Source organism: Diceros bicornis, chromosome 24 (assembly GCF_020826845.1).
Source record: "Diceros bicornis minor isolate mBicDic1 chromosome 24, mDicBic1.mat.cur, whole genome shotgun sequence".
Classification (NCBI taxonomy): domain Eukaryota; kingdom Metazoa; phylum Chordata; class Mammalia; order Perissodactyla; family Rhinocerotidae; genus Diceros; species Diceros bicornis.
Genome location: NC_080763.1, coordinates 48,266,130 through 48,280,093, shown reverse-complemented (window position 1 = coordinate 48,280,093; position 13,964 = coordinate 48,266,130). Strand labels below are relative to the sequence as shown.

The 13,964-nt window shown below is 50.6% G+C and overlaps 1 protein-coding gene across 19 annotated transcripts in view; it reads right to left on the bottom strand.

The window, feature by feature from the left end:
- Positions 1–7,524, bottom strand: part of KLC1 (kinesin light chain 1) — a 66,904-nt gene extending 59,380 nt beyond the window's left edge. For 7 of the 19 annotated variants that reach the window (XM_058567807.1, XM_058567810.1, XM_058567812.1 and 4 more), the window contains exon 1: positions 7,375–7,519. The gene's annotated coding sequence lies outside the window, so the exon portion shown is untranslated. Of the gene's footprint in view, positions 1–7,374 lie in introns of all 19 variants that reach the window. The other 12 variants (XM_058567799.1, XM_058567795.1, XM_058567798.1 and 9 more) reach the window with 5 other exon arrangements.
- Positions 7,525–13,964: the final 6,440 nt, after the last annotated feature.

Below are 13,964 nucleotides of genomic sequence, written 5' to 3'. Positions count from 1 at the left end.
CTACGACATACAACTATCTACTGGGGCTTTGAGGGAAAAAAGGAGGATTGGCAATAGATGTTAGCTCAGAGCCGGTCTTCCTCAGCAAAAAAGAGGAGGATTAGCATGAAGGTTAGCTCAGGGCTGATCTTCCTCACAAAAAAAAAACAAAAAGAAAAATCTTGAAAAAAAAAAAAAGAAATTTCATCTCTGGGTCATGAACTGACAGAGGCAGCTGAGAGATACAATTCCAGGGCTTGCCAAAAGCAGCCACTATAGAATGGAAATTTTATCAACTCAACATTTTCTACTTGTATGACTGTTATCTCCTCTGATCTAATCTTCCTCCAATCTAATCTAACCTAATCTTTTATCTCCTAAACTTGAATCTCAAGAATGAACTGAATTGGGCCGGCCCTGTGGCTTAGCAGTTAAGTGCACGCCCTCCGATGCTGGCGGCCCGGGTTCGGATCCCGGGTTCTCCGGCCATGCTGAGGCCGCGTCCCACATGCAGCAGCTGGAAGGATGTGCAGCTATGACATACAACTATCTACTGGGGCTTTGGGGGGGAAAAAATAAATAAATAAAATCTTTAAAAAAAAAAAAAAAGAATGAACTGAATGAATGAATCTGCTGGCCTAAAAATCACAAATATCTATAAAGTGAAATGTTTTAAAATTAAAGGCTCTATAACTATAGCACCTATTCTGAATTTGTTTCCATCCTAAAACTATAAACCACTGGACAAAACAAAAGCATGTATTTGCCTCTTGGGTGATTCTATTGTAGAGGCCCTTACAGAAGCAGAGAAACTAAGACAAGCAGAACTCTTCGGGTTCTTTTCCCCACAGCCCTGCTCAGGAAGTCAACAGGGGTTCTGTTTTGAAATCAGCCACTTCTATGTACACAGATCCTCTAAGTCGACAATAACCTAACCACATCACCTGTTTTGAGGTATGCACATAATAAGGAAGAATTTACTTCCCCTGTCAATGACCAAGGCTATACCTGAGGAAAGGGTTTTATAAGAAGGCCATGTCCACCACCAGGCAGGGCTCTCAGCCAGGGCCAGGCAATACACTGAGGTCATTTAATTTGCCATGGGACCACAGGCCCATGTCTTCAGATACAGATTTTAAGCATGACAAACTACAGGGGCCGGCCCGGTGGCTTAGCGGTTAGGTGCACGCGCTCCGCTGCTGGCGGCCCGGGGTTCGGATCCCGGGCGCGCACCGACGCACCGCTTCTCCAGCCATGCTGAGGCCGTGTCCCACATACAGCAACTAGAAGGATGTGCAGCTATGACATACAACTATCTACTGGGGCTTTGGGGGAAAAAAATAAATACATAAATAAATAAAATTAAAAAAAAAAAAAGGCATGACAAACTACAGGGAAGGGTACTACATGAAAATATAGGAGAACATTCTTTTTCCTAAAACAAGGATGAGCAAGCCCAAATGATGCAGATGTCTCTATTACAAGTCCTTGGTTGAGCAAGCAGAAAGGAAAAAGAGCTTCATCGGACAGTGTGACTAACAGAATATATAACAGGGTGTTATGGGAGTCTGAGGCAAAAGAATATAAACAGAGAGTATTCATTCAAAAAAAAGTATTAAAAAAAGCATTTTTATTTCAAAATGAAAAATGTCAGATTAACATAATACCCTAAGACTAAGTTTATGTATTTAACCGCTAATCAATGACACACACATGGAGTAATTTTCTTTCCTAACTAAAGAAAGGCAATTAAAACATTTTTAAAAAATCAGTTCTCTCTGGAAAGATGAAATGGGAAAAGAGACAACTCACTTACACCTTTATATCTTTCTGTATCATGAGTTTTCCCAAAAGAGCATACATTTTTTAACGATTTAAAAACAAAAACAGGGCTGGCCCCATGGCTTGGCGGCTGAGTGCTCGCGTTCCGCTGCTGGTGGCCCGGGGTTCAGATCCCGGGCACGCACCGACGCACCGCTTCTCGGGCCATGCTGAGGCCGCGTCCCACATACACCAACTAGAAGGATGTGCAGCTATGACATACGGCTATCTACTGGGGCTTTGGGGGAAAATAAATAAATAAATAAAAATTATAAAAAAAATAAAAAAATAAAAACAAAAACAGAGAAGACAACAGAAAGCAGAAACCATAAAAGAAAAAAATTGATAATGTGGACTTAATCAAAATTTAAAACTACTGACTATTAAAAGGCATAGCCGGAAAACAAATAGTTAAGTCCCACATTAGGAAAACGTTTTTTTCCTCAACATATGTATCTGGCAAAAGACTTGTACCCAAATATGTAAAGAACTCCTACACTCAAAAGACAAACCCAGTTTTTCAAATGGGCAAAAGACTTGCGGAGATGTTATTTAACAGGTATAGAGTTTTAGTTTTGCAAGATGAAGAAGTTCTAGAGATCTGTTGCACAACAATGTAAATACACTCAAGACTACTGAACTGTACACTTAAAAATGGTTAAGATGGTAAATTTTGTGTTTTTTACCACAATTCAAGAAGGATAGAAATTAACATATTTCTCCCCCGTTTGGTCAATAATACAAATCCTTTCCAAACAGGTAGAATAAGTGAACTTTAAGAGAAAACACACCACCTGTATTCACCATAAGAATAAAGAATCAACTTTTACTGACCACCTATTCTATGCCAGGCTCTGTGAAGAACACAAATACTACAATGCCAATATGGTGACCAAAACACCACACATGGAGTTACCATGACGACACTGCATTACCGGGGCTTTGGAAATGGAAAAACTGGGGCAAGGGTTTCCCAGGTGAAGGCAACTAGAGGACTGAGGTGAGCATTATAGTGATTCATGACAGCAAGGTGGGGCAATGCTTGAAATGTACAAGCAAAAGACTTGAGTTAGAAGCCTGACTTCTCAGCTGTGTACCTCTGGTTTAAGGAACTTGCCCTCTCTAGCCCTCAACTTCCTCAACAGTAGAAGAGAGGTGATTACAGCACCAATTTTATCTGGCATGGTGCTAACTTTACTATTATCATGCTAACTTTACTATTATCAGTTTTGTTAGCAGTAGTATAGTGAACTTTACGAGAGGCTGGGACATAAATTGCCACGTTATGCAATCAGAGTCAGGGAACAATCCAAGGTTTAAATTGAGGTAACTGGGATATTTTAGAATGAAGGAAATAACTTCTACTTTACATATGCACTTAACTCAGCTTAAAATGCTTGTTCCATTGATATTCACTTATCCGCTTTATTAAGTACGGACAACATACCGAGCATACAGTCATGCGACACATAAAGACATGTCAGTCAATGACGGAGCGCATCTACGACGACGGTCCCATAAGATTAGTATCGTATAGCCTAGGTGTGTAGTAGGCTATACCATCTAGGTTTGTGTAAGTACACTCTATGATGTTCACACAATGACAAAATCACCTAATGATACATTTCTCAAACATGTCCCCATCGTTGAGCAACACAATTGCATTTAAAAGCACAGATCCAAATTGCTTTCATCTGCCCCTAAAAATTAGTTAAAACAAAAATAAAATCATAATTCATTTTTGATCTAAGAGTCTATTATCCAGGAGGTTACAGGGCAGAATGACACAAGGATGCCTTGGGAGAAAGAATACAGGCCATCTTTGAACTAGCCCTCCTGCCGTAGGAGGCAATATTCTCAGGAAAAATTTGTTTATTTATTTTTTGAGGAAGATCAGCCCTGAGCTAACATCCATGCTAACCCTCCTCTTTTTGCTGAGGAAGACGGGCTCTGAGCTAACATCCATTGCCAATTCTCCTCCTTTTTTTTTTCCCCCCAAAGCCCCAGTAGATAGTTGTATGTCATAGTTGCACAGCCTTCTAGTTGCTGTATGTGGGACACGGCCTCAGCATGTCCGGAGAAGCGGTGCATCGGTGCGCGCCCGGATCCAAACCTGGGCCGCCACCAGCGGAGCTCGCGCACTTAACCGCTAAGCCACGGGGCCCGCCCCTCAGGAAAAATTTAAAGGGTCACTAATAACCTCATAGAAGCCAAATCCAGTATATTTTTCTGTCCAAATCCTCCCTGACTTCTTAGCCAATTTGCTATTGACCTCCTCCTCTTGCCTTTCCCAGGGCTCACTCCTCCTACCCTTAGGGCCACTTCAGTCTCTACTAAGTGTCAGATGCTCTCCTGGAGAGGTCATTATAGATGCTGCCTCTGGCTTTGGATAACATGGTGAGGTCTCTCAAATCTGTATCTCCAGCCCAAATCTTTGTCTTGAGCTCCAGACCTGAATCTCCAACTGTCCACTGGTCCACGCGGCCGCCCCACAAGCACTTCACATTTAAGCTATCCAGAACCATCTCACCAGCTTCTCCTCCTCCTCTCATTTTCCCCATCTTGGTGGGTGTCACCAGCCAGTGAGTCACACAGTTGGAGACGAGGAAGTAATTCTAGATGCAGTCCTTCAATAAACATTTATTAAGTGCTTATTACATGCCAAGCACTGACACTGACTACAACAGATAAAAATCCCCATCCTCGTGGAGCTTATGGATGTTAAGTGGAGAAAACAGACAATAAACTAAATAATAATTAAGTACAATAATACAGTATTGTAGCAAGAAGTACTAGGGAGTGTGTGGGGAAGTGAGGACAGTGACACCCAGGACAGCAGGCTTAGGATGCACCTGGATGTGCCTCAGTGAGGGTGAGAATATGAAGAGGGAAAGAGACAGGGATGCGGGTGCTTACAGGACAATGGCAAAAACTTCAGCAGAGAGACATGACCCGCCTTATGTTTTAGCAGTTCGCTGTGGCTGGGCACACTGCTGATCTGTCTCTTCCTGCCTGCAGCCCGACCCTTACCCCAATCCACTCAGTCCCAACTCAGGGCCACTCTAGTCCATCAATCCCTCTCTGACACATCTGTTCCTTTGTTCCTACTGTCACTGCCCTAACTCAAAAGTTTACAGTCCTCACTTGGGGTTAATGGCTTCCTAACTAGTCTTATCTCGGTTCAAAGCACCTGCCACACTGCCTATGCTCTTTCTAAAATGTCACCTCTCTCCTTAGAATCCTCCAATCGTCCTTCCTACCCTCAGGGTGAAAGCAACCCCCTTATGCAGGCTGTACAACACCTTTCCACTCACACCCCTTCCCAACACTCCCCTTTACTGCAGCACTACCTCAGGGCTTATGTCCTCCAGAACCACCAATCCCACCGTCATTTGGCCAATTTGTACTTTCCTTCCAGTCTCATATCTGGAATCCCCTCCTCAGGGCACTCAGCACAGTATTTAACCTAATCTGTAATACCTGTCGACTTCTCAACTTCTCCCATCTCCCTCGCCAGACTGTGAGCTCTTAGAAGTCTTATCTGTATATCCCCAACTACTTAACACAGCACCTGCCATTCGTTTGGTTCTCAAAAGATGTTTAAGACTGTGCTTTTACAATCTTAACATGCTAATCATTTTTAGTCTATGCCCTGAAATCTGACACCTAAAACTTTCCTGTATCTTGTTCAGAATATTACTGATCACTTCTTTGTAACATAAAGTTCTGGTTTCTCATCATATTCCACCTATGTTTGGAGGTTATAAAAATTCTACATTTTTTCAACTTTTGACTTTTCTATTTCTTGGGTTTTGTTTGACACAATTATATTTTAAGATAGTTTATAGCCCATATGGAAAGCTACACACTGACTTATCTATCTTTCAACATTATGAAACATTCTTAAGAATGTATAATTTTAAAAAAGAATGTAAACTTTAAGTAACTGTAGTTAAGTTTTTATTACTATGAAATATTTAAGATATTATATGCCCCTCCCCAGTGGCATTTCCTCCCTCCTCCTTGCTGGAGACTATCACTGTCCTCATTCCCGTGCATGTCTTTCTACCTTTACTACATACTGTCTACACTGTTTTTAGAAGACATTGCCAAGCAAGGTGAATGAGCCAGGCCGCAGTGAGGTTAACACCCTGGGTCCTCCACACCCCTCCGTAACAGCACAGGGCTGCCAGGCTCCACTGCAACATGATGTTGCATTCTTTGATGACTTGGAGAAACCGGCTCTTAAGAGTGCCTACCCTCCCACATATAATTCCACACAATCTGAAATTTGTAATATTTAGTATCACTGCATTCTTACAGATACTTAGGAAACAACAATGAATCAAATTTCCCACCCTAAGGCCTGTGGCCAGTGCCTGAAAAACATAAATCTGGAACTGTAATAAGATTATGAGATTTAAGGAGGTTGTTCCAATTTCCTAATGGGTTTTTCACTGAACTATTACAATGTATTCTGAGCTAATGACTCTGATCAATGGCTCAGTTATGCTGTACAAAAAAAAGCCTTGGAATTTAACTAATGCAAAGAATCAAAGAACCAACTGCCCATTTACCCAGCAGTTAAACGGTGTATCTCAAATTTTCTGTTGTTCTCACACTTTTTAAAAACATCATTTTTGCAAGTACTCTTTAAACTCTAAATGTGCTGTTTAAATAAAAAAACAGTAATAAGCAGCAACAATATAAAATTTCCAACACAAAACTACCTAGATCTACAAACCTTAAATTGTAAAACCATCCAATCCACCAGGCACTAATTTTACTTTTTTAGTCCTTTATTTAATATTTTCAAGGAAAGAGATGCACCACATTTGACAACCAACTAGATATTCCAGCACTGGGGCTGCTGTAAGTTTAGACGAACACTGAGGATGAAAGGTTACCCGTCTTGCTACTAAAAGAAAGGGATCGCCGAGGAGGCGAGGTCGAGCCGGCCTCTCGGGGGAACCCACACGCTTCCGACCCGCCCGGCCGCCGGTCGCCCGCGAGCCTGACAGGCGCGCCCGCCCAGGGCGGTGCCACGGGAGAGGGCGGCGGCCGGAAGGAAGAGGGAGGATTCGGACAAAGCAAACGCGGCCGGCCGCCCCCTCCTGCCCGCCGCGTCCCGGGGGCGGCCACATCCCCCGTCGCGCGGCTCCCGGGACCACAGCTGTTCCCGGGCGCGGCCGCCCCCGCCCGCAGCAGGGCCAAGCCGTGGATGCGGGGCTGGGGCGGGGCTGGGGCGGGGACCCGAGCCGGGATGGAGACGCGCACGGGACCCGAATCTGGAGCGGACGTGAATGGGGCGGCGGCCAGGGACGGGAAAAGATCATGGATGAGGACCGAGGTCCGCGGCCCCGGGAGGGGGCCGGGAAGCGGACAGGAAGGGGACGTGGATGAGGACCGCGGTCTGCGGCCCGGGGAGGGGACCGGGAACGGGAAGGCAAGAGGAATAACCACGGCTGAGGACCGAGGACTGGGCCCGGGGCGGGGTCGGGAGAGGGCCTGAGGGCGACAGGGGTGAGGACGGGGACCGAGGAGGGGACGCGGGTGAGGCCCGCCCGCACTCACCGTGCTGCTCCGCCGGCCGCGCGCTCGCGCTGTCAGCACCGGGAGGCCGCGGCGCGTGCGCGGAGCGGGACTGCGCGGGCCCGCCGCCTGGACGCCTCAGACGCGGCGCCGCGGTCACGAGCGAGGGATGCCGGCGCGGCCGCCCCGCAGCATCCTCGGCCGCCCGCCCGCGCTGTCCCCGCGGCTCCTTCTCGCAGCCGCCGCCCCGCACCCAGCCGGCTCCGGCTCTGCCGCTCCCGCCGCCGAAAATGGCGTCTCCGCGTCCCTCCCCCGGCTGGGCGCTCCCGCCCCACAATGCCGCGCGTCGCCGTGACGTCATGCCGGGGGCGGGCCCGGGGTGGCTCCCGCGGCGCTTGGCTAGCCGAGGACCGGGTGCGGTCGGGGCCGGCTGTCCACGCGAGGGGCGGGGCGTGTGCCGGCTGTCCACGAGAGGGGCGGGGCGTGTGCCCGCCGTGGGTGGCCCCGCGCGGGCGCGGCTGCCCCCGACCACCTAGCGCCAGGCTGTCGTCCCTCCCGGCGCGCGGTTGGGAGTGTGGCCTGAGGACGGCTCCGGCCCAGCATGGCCGGTCGGTCAGCCCTGCGTCCCGTCCATTCCCTCCTATACCAGGAACAACGCTGTGTGGCAACCCCGTATGCACGTGTGTCATGTGCTCGTCTGCTTCTTTCCAGAACACGTTAGGAGGGCTCTCACCAGCGCCTCCAGAGGACAGAATGCTGAGAGGCTAGGCTAAGCCAGGAGGCCTTTCTCCCTCCTCCAGGAAAACCTACAGCCTTTGGTCAAGACCCGGGACCCCAGACCCCTGCGCCTTCCCATCTCGTTACTCCCTCTCCCCAGGACCATTGCAGCCTCAGAAATAGAGGGGAATTTCGGGGCCCTCCCGTCAGCCACAAAGGCCTCCCACGAACTGCACCTCAGTCTGGTAAGAGAGACCGGGATGCTTAACCACTAGTGCCTGCAAGAGCAGAGATGCCACTCCCTGCTGTCGCACCCCACCGGCGCCATCGCCCGCGCACACACCGGGCTGCAGTGCCACAACCTCCAGCCCCCGCCTGAAGGGCAGTACTTCCAGGTCAGAGAGAGCCCCTGGCCTCATCCTGCTGCATCGCGAGCTCTGCAGGCCTGACTCAGCAGCCAGCCAGGAGGAAGCATGCTGAATCAGTGCGCAAGGCTCAGTTGTCTTTGCCTGCCACCAGCTTGGGAGAACCGCGCCCCAGGTGCCTGCAGATGTCCCAAGTGCAGGGCCCCGTTAATCAGGAGGGGTTCCTGTGCCAATCTCCCACCCCCATTCGCTCTTCAACTGCTCTTCAGATGTTATCACCCAGCCCTGCCGCCCTGTTTTAACCCCGCAATTACACAGTCACGGAGAAGTAAGTTCTCCTAGATTTTCACAGGGAGGTCCAGTTACTTTGCTTTCGTTTATAAATGCAAAGAAGAGGTAAAAAGGGGGGAGTTCCTACAGTGACACAGCAGTTACTGGGCAGAGGGAGAGGCAGTGAATCAGAGTCAAACAACCCCTCCACACTCTGGTAGTGATTTGGCCACACTGCAGCTTGGATGTCACCTGCTCCTCAACCACTTTGGAGCTGGGCGAGGCAGCTGTGACCAAAGTGCTCTGGAGAAGAGAGGAGCCGAGGCTCCTTTCTCTGTCTGTGACTCTGGACTCAGTAACTGTCCCCAAGCTAGAAACCTGAGATGCTTATGCCCTCTTCTGATGGGTGGCCAAGAATCTACCTCCTTAATGTTGCTTTACTCCATCCCTTCTCCATCCCCACTGCTGCCACTCTGTTTAGGCTTTATTGTCTCGTTCTTTTATTCTCTCAACAAATATTTGTTGAGCTGCGGTGGTCCGCACGATACGAGCCAAGATATGTTGGTAAACAGGATAGTAAGATCCCTGCTCATGCAGTGCCATGCAGAGAATTAAAGTAAGATGATGCAACAGGCAGAGGCGAGGTGGTCGGGGTGAACTCTGAGGCAGGCAGGTGCGCTGAGACTTAAATAGTAGGCAGGAGCCAACGGTGCAAAGCCTGGGGGAGAACACGCCAGGCACAAGTCCTCAGGCAGGAATGAGTCTGCAGTATTGGGGAAAAGAAAGAAAAGGCCAATTCATCCACCACATCCTGAATCTGACCACGTCACTTCCCTGCTGAAAATGCTGCGATGCACCTATCCCTCTGAGAGTGGCGGGGCTGGCGCCTTCCTCACCCAGCGTCTCAAACTAAGACTAACAAGTCCTGCCCTCACTGAGCTGCCCTGCCCTGAGCGTCCTCAGTCCCTTTCAATCCTCTGCTCCTCACAGAAACTCCGAGAGAGGTGCTGTTATCCCCATTTAACAGATGCTGCAGCTGAAGCCCTGCAAGTTCCGTGGTTTGCTTGCTGCTTCCCAGAGAGGGAGTAACTCAGCTTTAGGAATCAAAACAGAGCCCTGCTCCCAGTGCAGGCACTAGCAGAGCCAGGAGTCAATGCCTTTGTGGTGGGGGAGCCTCAGCAGAGCTACTCACAGGCAGCAAACCCATTATCTGTTCTTCCCTACAAACCCAGAGGACCAGGGCCCAGGGAAGCAAACACCTGTTTGCACAAGTCCTAGTGGCCTCTGAGCATCCCTGTGGCCAACAGCCTGCTGAGTTAGCTAGGGTCCTGGTGGGGTAGGACTGTGCCCCAGGGGGCAGCCAGGGACCTTTGGCCAGGGCCCAGCCCGCACCCCACCCCCATGCAGCAGGACTAGGGGTTCCTCCAGCAGACGTGAGAGCAGGGAGCAGGCTCTCTCCTTGCTCCCTTGTAAGCGCTCTTCCATTTTGGAAAAGGCATCCTGCGTGGTGTGAGCCAGCTCCTCCTCCTTCTCTCTGCCTGTCTCTGTCTCTCCATCCTCCTACTTTCCCCAAAGGGAGAGGCTGTGTCCTCTGCCCTCATCTGTTTCTGTCTCCTTCCCAGCTCTGACTCTTTCACTCTCCTGCTCCGAAACCTGACAGATCAACAGGCAGCCTGGAGATCTAAACAGAGGCTGGGGCTGGAGTACAGATTTGGAGGCAGCCTACAGTGCGCAGATGAAGCTGGGGCTGAGGTCCCTGGTCCAGGAAGAGTGAAAACATCCACACGCGTCCAGTGATGCAACACTGACCTCCTGCGGTTTGCCAGGCACCTGGACGTCAGAGATAAACCAGGAGCATACAGTCTCCCAATCATTCCGTTCCCAATATTTATGGAGTACCACTAGTGTCAGGTGCGAGGCTGCGCAATGGGAGAACAAGGCGCCCCTGTGTGGGGGAGCCGACAACCCGCGGGAGCAGAGACAGGAGGCCTGGTTCAGGCGCTGAGCGGGGAAGCTGTATGTCCCTCAGGGATCAGGGGACTCCATGGAAGAGGAACATTCACATGGTAGGTGGGAAGGACCCAGCAGATGAAGGTCCAAGTGGGGGAACTGCAGGAAGAGATGCACAACGTGGAACCAACCACACAGTCTCATTTTGGCAGCCTGGTGGGGCTGGGAAGCTGTACTTGGGTGTGTGTCCTTGGGATGGGAGTGGTGACCTGTCTGAGTGGCCTTGTCAGGAGAGGGGCTGCACACACATGGAGGGACAGGAGCTGGGAGGGTAAGCAGAGGCAGTGCAGCCAGGACTCCCCCAGCTCCCCGCCAGCCAGCTGCGTTCCCCTGTCCCCCTCTCTTCCAGGGCGGCCTCCTCCCACCCCCTCCCCCAGCCTGGCCCCCACCTCTCACCCTCATTCTGGCCAATGCCTAGCCTGCATGAGGCAGGGGATGAGGGGCTGGTGCGCCTCATCTGGGGAGGGGCAGCCTGGTGTCTGGGCCAGGGCTAATCCGGGCTCCTCTGCCTTGCTCTCCACCACAAGCCACACCCTCTCTGGTCTCTGGCTTCAGTTTTGAAAATGGCATTTATCAGATTTTCAGGGTGTTTTTCCTTTAAAGAGCTGCAGCTGCTGGCATTAAGCCCCAGTGACTGCGCCTTCGCCTTCGGACAAAGGGGAAAACAGCAGCACTTTGAGTAGGAAGGAAGTGGGAGGAGGGAGTGGGTTGGCTCTGGGGGGAAGCCCAGCCTGCTCCCTCAGTCTCTCTCTCACACATTTTTCCCTGATGCAGGGGGATTGAGGCCTGGGTCCTGCTTGGTGAAGCTTGGCTCCTGCAGGAGTTCCAGGGTCCCCAGCATTCCTGACCAGTCACCTCCACACGCCCTCTGGGCCAGCCTGATTCTGAGTACAGCTGAAGTGAGGCAGCCGGTTCCAGGCTGAAGCCTTAAGAAGGCCCCGGAGATTTCACTTTTGTGCTTTTCAGAACCTGAGTGGCCATGTAAGAAGGCCAGCTGCCCTGCTGGAGAGGCCCAGACATCCCTGTCCCCTGAGCGCTGCCTTCTGGCTGTCCCCTGGGGCACCAGGCCATGAGGGAAGCCGTCTTGGATGGTGAGACCAATGTACAGAGCCATCCGTGGGACCCAGGATGTCTCCAGATGAGGACTGATGCTTCAATGCAGGCAGGGAGGGCAATGGAGCCTGTGCTAGAGAAAGATCAGTCTGGCTGTGTCTGCATTTGTTGTCCCCAAATGTGTCAACAGACAGAAAAACTTGTATAGCAAACTCACACATACCCACCACTGAGATTCCACAATTAGCCAATGGGCCTTCTTTGCTTTGTTCTGTTTTGTTTGACTATAGGTTAGTTTTGCCTGTTCTAGCATTTTATATAAGTGGAATCCTACCGTATCTGCTTTTTGTATCTGGCAACTTTCACTCAACTAATAGTGTTGACGTTCATCCATGATGTTGTGTGTTTGACGGTCTCCTGTTGATGAGAACCTGAGCTGCTTCCATTTTGGTTCATATGAAAGAAGCTGATCTGAACTTTCTCATGCAAGTCTTTTGGGGAACACATATTTTCATTTCTCTTGGATGAATACCTAGGAATGGAAGTGCTAGGCCATAGGGCAGGTGTATGTTTAGTTGTGTAAGAAACTTCCAGGGGCCAGCCTGGTGGCACAAGCAGTTAAGTGCACGCGCTCCGCTGCGGCGGCCCGGGGTTCGCCGGTTCGGATCCTGGGCGCGCACCAACGCACTGCTTGTCAAGCCATGCTGTGGTGGCGTCCCATATAATGTGGAGGAAGATGGGCATGGATGTTAGCCCAGGGCCAATCTTCCTCAGCAAAAAAAGAGGAGGATTGACGGATGTTAGCAAAGGGCTGATCTCCTCACAAAAAAAAAAAAGAAACTTCCAGACCATTTTCCTAAATGATCGACCATTTTACATCCACCAGTGATGTATACAGCATACACGGCAGTGTGCTATATAGACATCCTTGAAAAGATGATCTGGGACAAAGGACAGTCAGTGCCTCCGCTCGCAAGATGTGTGGGTATGGAGAGGCTCATGGAGAATTGCCTCCCAACAGGTACCATCAGGGGTGCCACACACCTGATTACAGTGGCAGCAGGGGTGGGGGGTAGTGCTGGGTAAGAGGCATCAAGCTTTCTGCAGGGAAGGGACATGGTTCCTCAGCCACGGCGCAGCCCCAAGGTGCAAAGTCCCTTCATAAGACGTCCTGTAAACCAATGATTCTCCTGTTAAAAAATAATGATTACAGGGCCGGCCCCGTGGCTTAGTGGTTGAGTGTGCATGCTCTGCTGCTGGCGGCCTGGGTTCGGATCCCGGGCGCGCACCGACGCACCGCTTCTCCGGCCATGCTGAGGCCGCGTCCCACATACAGCAACTAGAAGGATGTGCAGCTGTGACATACAACTATCTACTGGGGCTTTGGGGGGAAAATAAATAAATAAAATTATTAAAAAAAAGAATGGTGGTGTCATGCCATGGAGTTTTGGGGTGGTTTGCTAGGCAGCAGTCGTAACTGGCACATTCCCTGAAGTTCTCTCGGTTCCCCCATGTGATCCCCTTCCTCTGTGTGCTCGTGGCCGTTTGTGAGCCCCCACCCGGGGAGCATAAAATAAGAACACGCACGGCCCTCCACAGGGCCCTCTCTCACAGCACAGCACCTCTACCTCACACTAGTGCTTAAGTACCTGTCGCCCCCTGTCCCCTGCACAGCTGAAGTGAGGGTCATCTTTGTGGCTCCCATCATGATACACAGCACAGTGGCTGGCACAGAAAGTGTTCAAGGAAGGAGGGAAGGAAGGAAGAAGGAAGGAACTGAATTCAGTCCTGAATTATGGCTTATGGGTCCAGTCCTGGTTCACCACGGTGTGATCTTAGTCTATTCACCTGTAAAGTGAGGATGATTACCCTGTCCATCAGCCTCCTAGGAACCTTGTGAGGAGCGGGTGGGTGGGAAAGGGTCTTGTGAGTACCAGTCCTGTGTTTCACCTCGATCCCTGGGAGGCACCTGTGCCAATGGTGGAGCCTCGGTGACACCTTCTAAGGAAGGGGGCTCAGCTGGAAGTTGGCGGGGACTGAGCCAGTCCTCTCTCCTTCTGGGGGGTGTCTACAGCAGTATCCAGAGCCCCAAGGACCACAGGAGGTTCCAAGGCCTGGGCTGCTTTCCTGGCTGCCCCCTGGTCCTTGCCCCCAAGATCACAGATGGATTCATGGACCTGCACTGACCCTGTCGTGTTCTCTCACCTCCCTGCCCCT